This window comes from Palaemon carinicauda, chromosome 6 (genome assembly GCF_036898095.1).
Source record: "Palaemon carinicauda isolate YSFRI2023 chromosome 6, ASM3689809v2, whole genome shotgun sequence".
NCBI classification, from domain to species: domain Eukaryota; kingdom Metazoa; phylum Arthropoda; class Malacostraca; order Decapoda; family Palaemonidae; genus Palaemon; species Palaemon carinicauda.
Window position 1 is genome coordinate 134,862,430 of NC_090730.1, and position 14,619 is coordinate 134,877,048.

At 34.8% G+C, this 14,619-nt stretch overlaps 1 long non-coding RNA gene across 1 annotated transcript; it reads left to right on the forward strand.

Annotated features, from left to right (window-relative positions):
• Positions 1-583: 583 nt before the first annotated feature.
• Positions 584-13,982, forward strand: LOC137642195 (uncharacterized). The gene is made up of 2 exons (XR_011044679.1): positions 584-667; positions 12,415-13,982. It is a non-coding gene; the product is annotated as an uncharacterized lncRNA (long non-coding RNA).
• The last annotated feature ends 637 nt before the right edge of the window (positions 13,983-14,619 follow it).

The following is a 14,619-nucleotide window of genomic DNA, read 5'->3' on the forward strand; positions in this document are numbered from 1 at the left end:
TCATCATGAATGCAACTTAGTTTAATTTCTATTATTACAAAGGTTATTATATGACGAAGAAAAGGTTATTGCGATATTAATTCTCTCTCTCTCTCTCTCTCTCTCTCTCTCTCTCTCTCTCTCTCTCTCTCTCTCTCTCTCTCTCTCTCTCTCATGATCATGGATAAATAACAAAGAAACATGAATATAAACCGGGGCTATAACTTGCTTAATCTGTTTCTCAAGACTTGTAAAGTATATTACAAAATTATGAAATAAATTCAAAGAGAGAAAGAGATGAACCAATAGCTGTTGCGTTTTTAGTCAAAGTTTATTCAACTATGATTATTGCATATTCTATCCACGCAGGAACTAAACTTGTATATTTTATGCAATGTTACGTTTTATGAAATTGTAAATCGATAGAAATTTGTAGAAATTTGTGACTTTACAGCTGCTTTTCTTGTCACAAGTCATCAAAGACGAGTCGTTTTGATGTTTGAATGTAGATGGGGCCACTGCCTATACAAGGACACTAAAGCAGACCCTCAACTGGAGATATCTACTTCCTTGTTTTGGCATCCTTGTTACGTCACGGTTGAAGGCAAGACTGAAGACAAGGTTAGTGGCTAGCAAGTTATATCTATAATTGTCAGTGGGAAAGACATTGGACATTGTATTTCAAACGGTCTGTTAGATTTTTTTCAAGAATTGTGTGGTATGTTGTATTTTGTTTAAGTTCGGAATCTTAATTGGTTAATATATTTTGATTAACGAAACTGGGCTAGGTAGTTCAGGTTGGGGCATAACTTGTGCATCAGACGATTACAGTGTGAAATATATCTCGCTCTGTCCTTCTATTTACATTTGGGAGACTGATGGCGAATTATTGCGTATATATTGCTTATGAATAGTTTTTTTTTTTTTTTTTTTTTTTCCTTTTACTTGGTTCTATTTAATCACGGGCTCCCAAAGGTAATTCTATTCAATAGCTCGGACACATTTTTATGTATTCTGATGAATTACCTGGTGCTTTATCTAAAGCTACTTTTTTTCCCGAGGAGCAGTAATTTTACCTTAGGTTAACATAGTCTTGGGATCCCCAGTGGGAATTCGGGGTTTTTTGGATGGGGAACGAACTATAGAATCGGTTTCAACACACGAATAATGGCACATGTAGGATTAGCAATAAACAAGGCCACTATCGTATCCTAAAACATAACCTAACCTATTATTTGTATCCTTGCCTTGCTATGGGGTGCCAAGTCCCCCCTGGCGACCCCCCCCCCCCCTTAAACAGCCATATTAAATATAAGATTGCCTAAACCCATGTGTGTACTTGAGTTGGAGGGTAAAGGTGAGCTGCACCTTTCAGAATCGATACCCAGTGCACACGAACGTTACGAATGACTAAGCACCAATCATTTATAGTTTTGAAAAATTCTTAATTTATTTTCAAAAGACTGCAGAATTAGCGATGCAAATTGCGATAAGTGTCTGTGTTAGTTTACTAGTGAAACTGTCACCTGATTGGGAATTGAAGTCGCGTGATTATGGATTTCTTAAAATGCTAGTCCTAAGTAAAATGTGGGTAATCATCATTCATTTAAAACTCTTGACTTATGGGCGAAGTCTTACTACGTAGAATAGTTGTGTAATGAATTTGTTTTTAACGTATCTGTGAACAAACGAGAGCTCTGTCTGAAGAGGAATTTTATAGTTATGAAAGTACTTAAATTTGATGGCGGCGCTATTGTATAGAATTGCCCTCCCAAATATATATGCTGAAGTTTTTGGATGTGGTTCTACTTACCAGTTTTTTTCCACCCTCCCCTTCAAAATTTCACTACAATCATTAGATTTCTCTAAGAGGGGAACCCAAGTACAATCGATGTTGAAATTTAATTAACTTTAATCTGTCGGTAGGCTAATCTTGATGAAAATGCATTCAGTTCAGTGAATAGTTATTGTTATTCTTGTGGAAATAAAAATTAACCCAGAAATGGTGACCAATGCGCATAGTGAGCCCAGCTCGCCCATTAGGACGTGAAGTGAATCTTGGAGAACTGATAATTTCAATTTTCATAATTGTGCATGAACCACACAGTTTTCAAATTGGTAATCTATTTTTTATTTAGCATTTCTGAAAATTATTATTGCTAAAAATCACTTGGATTGGTCCCCCCCCCCCCTTCTAAAAGTTTCCTTTGAGTCCCGCATGATTGTCAATCTTGGAGGGTCTAAAAATGGAATTCTTTAGCATGATGCATTGTTGAAAAATTTAATCACCTACGTGGAAAAGTGTGAAAAAGCTAGATGAAAGTTAAATTTTCCTAAAGCATAACCTCTACGTCAAAGTTTAATTTTAATGAGTCCTTTATCTTGCATAGCAAACACAATCTGTTCCAATTGGTTAATTGGCTGAGAGCTGTGACATTGACTTAATGGTTTTATAACCAATTACGAATGAAAATTAAGTTCTATTAGATCTTAGGTGTTTAATAGTCACTTTCACTAGTGCCCTTGTTTGACTGAATACTTTGAATAGTTAAGGAAAACCCAGGGTTTTGCTTTGGTGTAGCTATGGCTAAGGCAGTGGCTGGTCCTTCTGGCATTAATTTTAACAAAATTTCAATTAGTGCGGATTGTGTGCAGTTCAATGACTGTCGTGAAGATTTTTACCAATAGTGGTGGTATCGAACTAGTGGTTGAATATGCTCAGATAATTCAATTCTTAAGGAAAATTGTTAGTGATGTGAGGGTATTTGTAGCATAGACAATAGGAATTCATTTGGGTGATTGCTCTGTAGTGACGAAAGGAGAAGACGCAAGCATAATCTAATCCGAAATTTAATGTAATTTAATCTTTCAGCAATTGCTTATGATGAAATGCTCTCCATTCGATGTATTATAAGTGAAAAAATATCCGAAATAATGATCCACCGGGCTTTAATTCAGCATTCAGAACATAGCAGCAGCGAGATTAATTTCAGGCCAGTTACATGAATTATAAATTTTTTCTACTAGTTTATCATGCATTTCTGACTAATATTGCTGGAAAGCAGCAGTACATATTTCCCCATCCTAAACTCTTATTCCCAACTGGGGTCCCCCAAGCTTGGAAAGTGGGAAAGGTGGTATTAAACTTTTCCTCAGTCTGATTCACTGAAAATAGAATCATTAAAATTTTTTTCTAGATATGATCCACCTGCGTCTGAAGAATTGCCCTAAAAGTGATCGGCTGATTTTCCCCAATGTCAGTTATGCATACTACACAAGAGTAGGAAAAAATTATTGATGTATTTGGATAAAAATTATAAAGTTTATTTACCTCTGTCCTCTGTTTAATGGCAAGAGTGCTTAGTCAAATCTGGAAGTTTGTTAATCAGGCAAATGGTATTAGAAATATTGGTACAGATTGGATATATTTTACTTGCCAGCAATACTGAGTGGTATGGTATTTGATACCTTTTTCTGCTCAGTGCCTTTACGGAGTTAGTAAAAAGATTGTCCTGGCAACAGTTTTGAAACTGTTGGTGCGCTCCCTCCTTTTTGACCATCGGGCGAAAGGCGGTAGGTGTGGGGTTTCTCATAAGACCATAAGGCTTCCTTTACTTTTATATTAATGTCAAGTTTGGGTCTTTGCCGCGGCAAAGGGGGACTTTTGATGCCACTCAAGATTGGCGCTTGACTGCTTTTCGAATTCTGTTGATTTATGAAGAACTCCGGATAAAATTAGTTTCAGCCACAATATAAAATATAAAAATATTTTTTCCAACTTTGTGTTTTCAACGAATTTTACCTTTATTTCTGCTGCAAATAATGAGGTTTAGAGATAAAGGGTTCTGCTTCATAACTAAAAATTTGTCCATAGTGGGAAATCGTGGTTCTTGGGTGGGAGAATACAGAATACAGGGAAACTAAAGAAACCAGTACAACAGAAACACTTGCCTTAATAAGAAAAAAATACAGTAATCTAAATTGAGATAGTACAAAAGCCAGACTTCCGGACATGCAGAGAATGTGATTTTCCATGTAGTTTTGTAATTGTGATAAAAAATACCCTGCTTGAGCTAATGATCTATTGGGATTTTGCTCTGCCTTAGCACTATCAAACATTCTCATTCCCCCTATGCTCTGGCAAGCAGGACATGTTTCACTACACAAGTTATACCAGTGGCCTAGTATTCCAGCATTACTTTTTTTGGGTTTAAATCCAACCCTCCACTGAAGTCGAGTGAACTACTTCTCGGGCGGGGCCATATCAATCATCTAACGAAACATTTTCATTATAACTTATACAATTCTTTGATTGTAGCATCTTCCAAATCATATGATCTTGTGAAAAGTAATTTCTTTAGTTTCTTTTAAATTCAATTGCTCCCTTTAGGTCCTTCATTTCAGTTGGCAGTTTATTATAATGTCTCGCCGCACAGTAGCTAAAAGCCCTTTCACCAAATTTACTATTTGTTCTTGGTTCAGATAGTCTTTGTCACTCATCTGTCTTATGGTAACATTTGTTTCTAGTTCTAGTTTTTTCAGGCATTCTTTCAGATATTTTGGTTCAGTATCTTAAACGTTAGTAAGAGTAGCTTGTATTAGATTCTTCCCTTTACCGGCAACCAGTGTAATTTAATTAGTGAAGGGTAATTCTATCCCTATTGTGTAGTCCTTTTATTAATCTAGCGGCTCTTGTTTTGTACTCTGAATTTTCTTCAACTGATAATTTGGTAAGCCATAGAACAGTGAGTTGCAGTAATAAATTCTTGAAAATTTGGTAATTGAGTATGGCCATAGATTTTTCATTTAAGTATTTACTAATAAATGCTATGTTTCTTATGATAGTTACAATTTCTTACCATATTATTTAATGTTTATTCATTATCAGTTTATCATCCATGATTACTCCAAGATTTCTGACATTTCTTTAGGTTAATGATCGATTGACCTATTTCAATGCTTTGGAAGCATTCAATTCTTTTTATATCTTAATTTCCAAAAATAATACATTAACTTTAATCTTCATTGAGCTTGAGCTTTTTTTAACATCCAAGCTTTAATGTCATTCATTGTTTCATGTATCTTTCTTTTAGCTTCATCAACTGATTCCATTGGGAAATAGAATTGTGTATCATCAGCGTATATTTTTAACTTGGCTACGTGAGTTTAAAGTATATTTTCCAGTTCAATCTTGTAAATTTCAAAGAGGAGAGGACTTAGTACACTGCCTTGAGGCACCCCTTTGGTTAGTTTTCTTGTCTCGGATTCAACATTTGATATTACTATAACTTAGCGGTTTTCAAGATAACTCGCAGACCCGTCATATGCTCGTTCTACGATGCCCAAGCTTTAAGGTCTTCCATCAGATATGTATGTTCTACAGTATCAAATGCTGCACTTGGATCAAGCATCACAAGAATGCAACACTTGCCATTTGTTATAATTTCTGTTATGTCAATTTTAATCGCTAACACTTTTCTTTCTACAGAGTAATTTTCTCTGTATGCAGATTGATCAGCGGGTATTGCATTAGATTGTTCCAGACGTTTCCAGGTTTGTTCATGTACAACAGGTTAAATAATTCTCGAAAAATGAAATTTGATATTGGCCTATATGAACTTAAATTTTCTATATCACATTTGCCTTTATAGACAGGCTTGATACATAACAATTTTCTCACAATCGGGGAAAACTGCCCGTGTGACTCATATTTACCATGTTTCGGTAGGTCTCTTGTAGTCTAGTGAAATTTTCTGCATCTTTTAAATCTTCAATTGGTAGTGGGTCATTTCCGCAGTAGGTTTTTTACTTTATTATTCTCATATAATCACTCTGACTTAACTCTTTGAATACCCTCATCTTACTTACACCTGTTGCTGATGTATTCCTTCGTTCTGTTGTGCCGATGTTGCGAAAACTGGAGCAGATTCTATTTTTGTTCTTCAAAATAATCAATAAAATCATTTGCTAGGCATTTAGGATAATTAGTTATGTCAGGCAACACTATTTCTGTCTTTAGACCTAATAGTTTCTTTAAGTTCTTATGTATTTTCCGTGGGTCATTTTCATTGCACACTTTTTTATAATAGGACTTTTTTTTTTTTAACAAAGATAAGGTAATTGTAGCGATTTCTAGCTGATTTGTAATGTTGCCAGTTTTCATTATTTTTATTTCTTCAACATTTATAATCCATTTTTTTTCATTTAATTCATTATCAAACCAATTCGATTTTTCTTTAATTGTGATTTATTTTTTTTCGGGGCATCTATTATTATTATTAGTTGCAAGTATTAATAATGCCGCCACGGTACTTTGGGAAACTTGACACTTAAAATAGCACTGAATGTTTTTACAGAAATCTTTTCTACATCTGGAGTTCCATTTTGTAATGTTCACATAAACTTCAAATAACTCTCAAATATAAACTGCAACTACTGCAGATCTGAACAACCGAATCTAAGACTGTCAAATGACAAATTTTTCAGTAATGGTTAATTTGTGAAAGATTAGAGTAAACTTAAAAAAAAGAAAAATATCCAAATTTGGCAGTTTAGTGCACTGTAGTAATCCCACAAGCTAACCAGGTCCCAGACCTAGCCCGGGGTCAGGGCCCCCTTCCTAGTTCACAAACCTACCCAGGACAGACTTAGGAAAGGGCAAGCCCCCCATACCCTCCTACCCAGGCCGCACACTAGGTTCTTGGTAAATTTCAAAGTAAAATGAATGACATTCCATTTAAGTAATTCAATTATATTGTGAAAAGTTGGGTTAGAAAAAGGAAAAATATGCTTGCATTTCATTAAAACATTAAGATAGAGTACATAAGGCTAGTTAAGAATGTTAATTTTACTTGTGTATTAAAAGTTTAATACATTTAAAAATAACTTATGACAAATTATGTGCAACATTTCTTTGAAAATCCAGAGCCTGTTAAGATTGATAATTCTGAAATAATCTCTCTAGTCATTCAGCAATTATTTGATAGTATTTATTTTTAGTTTATCTCCACGGCTAATGTGGGCAATTTTAATTTGGCTTAGTTCTTCCTCCATTAGTCTTGAGGGCATTGCAAGGTTTCCACAAATTTGCGGAGGTGATTTTATTGATTGCAAGTCATTTAGTAGATTTGCCAGTTGAGATACTACCGCGAGAGTTATGGGGTCCTTTGACTGGCCATACAGTACTGCATTGGATCCTTCTGTCTGGTTACGGTTCTTTCCCTTTGCCTACACATACAACGAATTGTCTGGAATATTCTTTACAGATTCTCATGTCCTCATACACCTGACAACACTTGGAGATTACCAATAAATTCTTCTTCACCCGAGGGGTTAACTACTACATTGTAATTGTTCAGTGACTACTCTCCTCTTGGTAAGGGTAGAAGAGACTTTTAGCTACGGTAAGCAGCTCTTCTAGGAGAAGGACACTCCAAAATCAATTTTTCTCTAGTCTTTGGTAGTGCCATACTCTGTGTACCATGGTCTTCCACTGTCTTGGGTTAGTTCTTTTGCTTGAGGGTACACACGGGCACACTATTCTATCTTATTTCGCTCTTGGTGTTTTTTTATAGCTTATATAGGAAATGGTTATTTTAATGTTATTGCTCTTAAAATAGTTAATTTATCCTTGTTTTCTTTTCTCACTAAGCCATTTTGGGGCCCTTGGGCTTATAGCATCATGCTTTTCCAACTACGGTTGTAGCTTAGCAATTAATGATAATAGTAATTAGATGTTATTGATGGCGAGTAATTTAAAACCTGATCGCATACATTCCGGAGTTTGGTAAGAAACTGCTTTGCTTCTCTTCAACGACGAACATTACGTCGTCCTACAGTTCCAATGTATGAATTCTCAATCATAGTCTTCAATTGACAAAATTCCAAAGCACGAAAACGCCACTACTACCCTTTAAGATACTCTATACATTCACATCACTTATCAAATAACAGCATTTTGTGTATTAAAAAACATGTGCACTGCGTTCAAAGTAGTTATGGGAGCCAGTTGGATACAGTAGATAATTTCTGGTATACTGGCATTGAAATTTGTAATTAGTCTTGCCCGATAACCATTGTAACAAATATATTTTTGTTTCTATTACCTCTATTCTTTTCGTAAATATAATTATTTTCATAGCAAAGCTTACGGTAGTTTTTCTAGGAAGTTACACATGGGGCCATGACTGAAAGCTTTAAAGTTCAAAAAGTTAACTGAGATTAAGTAGAAACTCCAGTGAAAATTTAGTTAGGCATGTATCCAGTATTTTAAAGTTTTACTGTACTTGAATTTACCTTCTTGAAATGTAGTCATGAATTTTACTTAACATGAAATTTATAAAGTGGATTTTTCCTTAGTGGAATTCACCGATCACCCAGACACTAAAAGTAAATTGCAAATAGTTCCTTACCTTATGACACTAAAAGTAAATTGCAAATAGTTCCTCACCTTATGACACTAAAATTAAATTGCAAATAGTTCCTCACCTTATGACACTAAAATTAAATTGCAAATAGTTCCTCACCTTGTGACACTAAAAGTAAATTGCAAATAGTTCCTCACCTTGTGACACTAAAAGTAAATTGCAAATAGTTCCTTACCTTGTGACACTAAAAGTAAATTGCAAATAGTTCCTCACCTTGTGACACTAAAAGTAAATTGCAAATAGTTCCTCACCTTGTGACACTAAAAGTAAATCGCAAATAGTTCCTTACCTTGTGACACTAAAAGTAACTCGCAAATAGTTCCTTACCTCGTGACACTAACAGTAAATTGCATATAATTCCTTACCTCATGACACTAACAGTAAATTGCATATAATTCCTTACCTCATGACACTAACAGTAAATTGCAAATAGTTCCTTACCTTATGACACTAAAAGTAAATTGCAAATAGTTCCTCACCTTATGACACTAAAAGTAAATTGCAAATAGTTCCTCACCTTGTGACACTAAAACTAAATTGCAAATAGTTCCTCACCTTATGACACTAAAATTAAATTGCAAATAGTTCCTCACCTTGTGACACTAAAAGTAAATTGCAAATAGTTCCTTACCTTCACACTAAAAGTAAATTGCAAATAGTTCCTCACCTTGTGACACTAAAAGTAAATTGCAAATAGTTCCTCACCTTGTGACACTAAAAGTAAATTGCAAATAGTTCCTCACCTTATGACACTAAAAGTAAATCGCAAATAGTTCCTTACCTTGTGACACTAAAAGTAACTCGCAAATAGTTCCTTACCTCGTGACACTAACAGTAAATTGCATATAATTCCTTACCTCATGACACTAACAGTAAATTGCATATAATTCCTTTCCTCATGACACTAAAGGTAAATTGCAGATAATTCCTTACCTCATGACACTAAAGGTAAATTGCAGATAATTCCTTACCTCATGACACTAAAGGTAAATTGCAGATAATTCCTTACCTCATGACACTAAAGGTAAATTGCAGATAATTCCTTACCTCATGACACTAAAGGTAAATTGCAGATAATTCCTTACCTCATGACACTAAAGGTAAATTGCAGATAATTCCTTACCTCATGACACTAAAGGTAAATTGCAGATAATTCCTTACCTCATGACACTGAAGGTAAATTGCAGATAATTCCTTACCTCATGACACTGAAGGTAAATTGCAGATAATTCCTTACCTCATGACACTGAAGGTAAATTGCAGATAATTCCTTACCTCATGACACTGAAGGTAAATTGCAGATAATTCCTTACCTCATGACACTGAAGGTAAATTGCAGATAATTCCTTACCTCATGACACTGAAGGTAAATTGCAGATAATTCCTTACCTCATGACACTAAAGGTAAATTGCAGATAATTCCTTACCTCATGACACTAAAAGTAAATTGCAGATAATTCCTTACCTCATGACACTAAAAGTAAATTGCAGATAATTCCTTACCTCATGACACTAAAAGTAAATTGCAGATAATTCCTTACCCTAGGACACTAAAAGTAAATTGCAGATAATTCCTTACCCTAGGACACTAAAAGTAAATTGCAGATAATTCCTTACCCTAGGACACTGCAAGTAAATTGCAGATAATTCCTTACCTCATGACACTAAAAGTAAATTGCAGATAATTCCTTACCTCATGACACTAAAAGTAAATAGCAGATAATTCCTTACCCTAGGACACTAAAAGTAAATTGCAGATAATTCCTTACCCTAGGACACTAAAAGTAAATTGCAGATAATTCCTTACCCTAGGACACTAAAAGTAAATTGCAGATAATTCCTTACCCTAGGACACTAAAAGTAAATTGCAAATAATTCCTTACCCTAGGACACTAAAAGTAAATTGCAAATAATTTCTTACCTTATGATTGATACCTACACTAGTCCTACTCTCTGGGTACAGTTCATTTTCCCTTGGCCTACACATGCACCGGAGTGTCTTTACATATTCTCCTGTCCTTTCACACCTGACAACACTGAGGTTACTAAACAGGTTAACTACTGCACTGTAATTGGGTAGTGCCGTAGCCTCTATGCCAGTCTTCCAGTCTTGGGTTAATTCTCTTGAGGGTACATTCGGGTACAATATTCTATCCTATTTCTCTTCCTCTCTAGTTTTTTAGTTAATATAGGAAGTACTTGTTTTAATGTCACTGTTCTTAAAATTTAATTTTTCCTAGTTTATTTTCCTCTCTAAGCTATTTTCCCTGTTGGAGCTCCTGGCCTTATAGCATCCTGCTTTTCCAGCTAGGGTTGCAGCTTAGCTAGTAATAACTTTTTTTATTTTTTTCTGGCAGTCTTACCTGTCTAGTTACAGTAGAAAATGTGCTTACTTTTTTAAAAGCTAACTCAAAAGTTGCACTTAGGACACATTAAACTTTGAGGATAACACTGCTTTTAAAGAAGTTCTACACTAGGTGTACCATAACTCTCGGCAAAATTTCGCTATAGCATCCATATAGCCATAATGGCAGCCATTAGGCTTACTGTTACAATGGACTCCATAACAACAACAGTTAACGCAAGTACGAAGGAACTGAGGAATCTTGGTTTACAGGGCATGTCACAACTGCCTAGGTTACACTGGAGAATACAAACCTGGCCAAATATTGTAAACTTTGCCACACGGGGAGGAGGAGGAACTACGTACAAACTAATAGTAATTCAATTGGTAGAAAGTGGGAGTATAGGATATTTCACAGTAAGTGTAATGTTATTGTGCAACAAGATCAGGAACAGATAACATGTAGTTTGTAAAATATTGAGTAAAATAATTTTAGGGGGTAAGTTGTCCATATTTTGTGATTTTTTGTAGATTATGCATCCCAGGGATTAATGTATAAAGAAAAGGTTGGTTTTGCAATTTTATTTTATTTGCCAGTAAATTTTTCATACCTTAAACCTCCGGTTCCCAGTGGGCGACTCCCACTACTGTAGGATATATTAGGGTATCTCTTTATGTTAATTTTAAACGAAAATAAAGATAATTTAGAAAAAAAAATTATGTAAAACCTCATTCCATTGTTAGTAAACCCTTTTCAGCGTTTTACTATAATACCTGGCATTAATCTACCCCTCAAGAGCTGCTTTTTCTGCTAAAGTTCTTTTCTTTCACCCTCGCGCACACTAGTCACTTGTACAATGCTATAGGCATTGTTTCCTCAGAAATGATGTTGGATGATTCTGGCCTTCTCCTTCCTAGTGATTTTTCACCCAAACAGTCTAGATGAGCTGTAGTTCTGCCTTGTCTCTTTGCAGTCTGCTTTGTATATGGCAAATTTAGGTTTAATATTCTTTCTTAAATTATTGTTACCTCCTATTAAAAGGGGAAATTCAAACTATTCCTTTCTCTTCAATGGGGATAATTGGCTAGATAAATTATCCTAGGTAATTTTTATCAATATGGAACTTTACTCTTTAAAATTTTTATTACATACCTGGATAATTTAGCTAGTTCCACCCAGCGTTCTAACATATTACGCAACTAGCAATGGAAATGCATGAGCTCTTGTTCCATATATCATTACCAACAACAGCACTGAGAAGTAGCTATCATGGTTGCTCAAGTTTTAAAAAAATTGAGCTGGTTATTGGGATTTAGGGCTAACTCAAATATCCAGGATAGTATTAATTTTAGAATGAAAATTCCATATTTGTACATTTAATATTTCGCAAAAAGAAATCTTGGAATACGACTTAACATTAATTCCGTATAACTCTGTAACAGCGTAGAATTATTGAGACCTCATTCAATGGTTGCCTGTAAGACAGAAAAAGATAAAGATTAAAGAGTAAGTTATACTAAATTATATTAGTCATTTGATAACTGCCCAGTTAATCTCAGTATGTTAGTCTACAAAACTTTTAAAATTATATATGAAGTGTTCGTATTTCAGTAAACTTTAAAACTTATGCCAATTTTCTCTTAATTTTATATTTTTGTTTACAGATAATGAACACTAGCTGTCGGGCCTACTGATAATGTTGAGCCATCTGCTGGGCAAGCCCAATTTTTTCAGACATCCTTGCTCACGGAGCACATTAGATGAAAGTGTGCATCTTTGCCTGAAGGCAAACCAGTTTGGGTGAAACGCACAATGGAAGGCTTCCACGAAGACTAGCAACTAGAAAAAATGAACTTACAAACAGAGCAGCTGAGACAATATTGAGGATATATGTACACAAGTGCATGTCGCCTTTCTATAAATTTACAATGAAACCATCAGTGATGTCTTGGTTGCATAAAATGGACAGGAATTGAAAATTATCAATCTTCAAAAAAAGAAAAGTCGCAAATCTCAGAGGGCCCTTGTTGAAGACTAAGGAAAAGTTGAACCTGGCTGCTAAACAGAGCAGCAGCCACAACCAACATAAGAGATCCTCCAGGTTACACTCCAGTCTTCAAACTAGGCTTACGAGGGAGAAATCGTGAGGTTCCTGCAAAGGGACGTTTAACCTGGTGGTTCTGCGAAGGGACGCTTAACCTGGTCGTTATTGTCAGCTAGGAGACTGAAGGAAACCTACTCTGAAGGTACCCTACTTGCCTCCTCTACCCCCAGAACATCACCAGATCTCTGCCCAGCAACTCTTAAAGATTTTGTCAAGAAAAGTCTCCCAATGATCGTGCGTCGGAGACAAAACGCCCCTTTTGTCTCCAATGTGAACTAGCATCATATTGGCATTGCATCTAAACAGATACTGAGGCTCTGAATTTCATGTTTGTGACCTGTTTATGTACATTACAAAGTGGGGTTTTGAATTTCATGGCTGACCTAATTCTGTAAATTACAAAGTACAAAGGGATTGTTCAGTTTAAACTTTAAACAGTTAGAAAATTGCATGCAATTTAGCAGTCTTTAAATTTTGGGGTCTTTGTGTAGGTTTTTTCTTTTTTTTTCATACCATAGAGTAAGCATTTTAGTTTTTAGACCTATGTACTATTACTTGCATTGAAAATCCAAAAGTATTTTCATAAGATATATACTATTCACCTTGTAAGGAATATGGAATTTTAAAATAGTTCTAACACAAGTCAATGGTTAACTGTGATTGTTTGCTTTTCTATGCTGAGTTTTTATATTAATGTATATATTTTATGCTTAAAATGTAAATGTTTGAGATTAGTTATTTGCCTGTTTTGTGATATACTTGCTTTGGACTAATTCAGTAGGGATGAGCAACTGAGGAAATAACTATAAAAAGAAAGCGGAATTTTTTTTATCATGGTTTGTTAAAGATAGAACAATATGTAGTATGTACATCATATAGTTATAATGGTGTTTGAAGCTTGCTTGTCTCAGTTTCCATGAAATTTAATTGCTTAAACCAGTTGACTGGGATATAGTAACCATTTTTTTTTTACTGCCAAAAGATTTTTAAATTCTCCTACAAGAATTAGAATTTTTGTATCTTGTACAGTACTATGCTACTTATATATTCTAGCATGTGATTGTACAGTCAGTTTTGTCCTGAGTTTTAGGGAAAGCCACTTTGTTTTAATATAGAATTTTATTACCATTGCTTTTTTGCTGTAGTTCCTTTAGTTTTCACAAACTAGAATACCATAAAGGCTTATATTAGATTATAAGGGGTACCTGTTAGATCTTCCAGACTAGAGAGTTTAAGATCTTCCATACTCGAGAGTTTGCTTTTAATATAACTTCATTAATAGTCAGTAACCATTTTGACTTAAGCTGTTTTCTATTGCGATAGAAAATGGTATTGCGATAGAAAATGGCACAAACTTCCCTTTTAAAGGTTTTGTTGAACTTTATAGAAAATCATGTAAAATGGATAAATTTGAAAGGCTTGGCAGACCGAATAAAAATATTTTATTTTTATATAAAAGGGTGACAACTGGTTAGATGAGGAAGTCTGGTCTTGTGTACGAGGTTATATTTGGCATACAAGGTTGTATTTGGCATAAAACGTAACTGGACTAGGGAGTGGTTTTCAAATTAATCTACTTCATTTTTAAGAACCCAAATATTTTTAAATGGTGCCGAATGACCCAACCTATGCATTCAAAACTGCTTCAGAACCAAATAACTCACCCTATAAAGAGCTACTACTTGCATTGTAGCTTAAATGGCCACCGTAGACATAATAAAAAAACTAACAGTACTTTCCTTGGGTAAATTTGATGGTGGTTTAC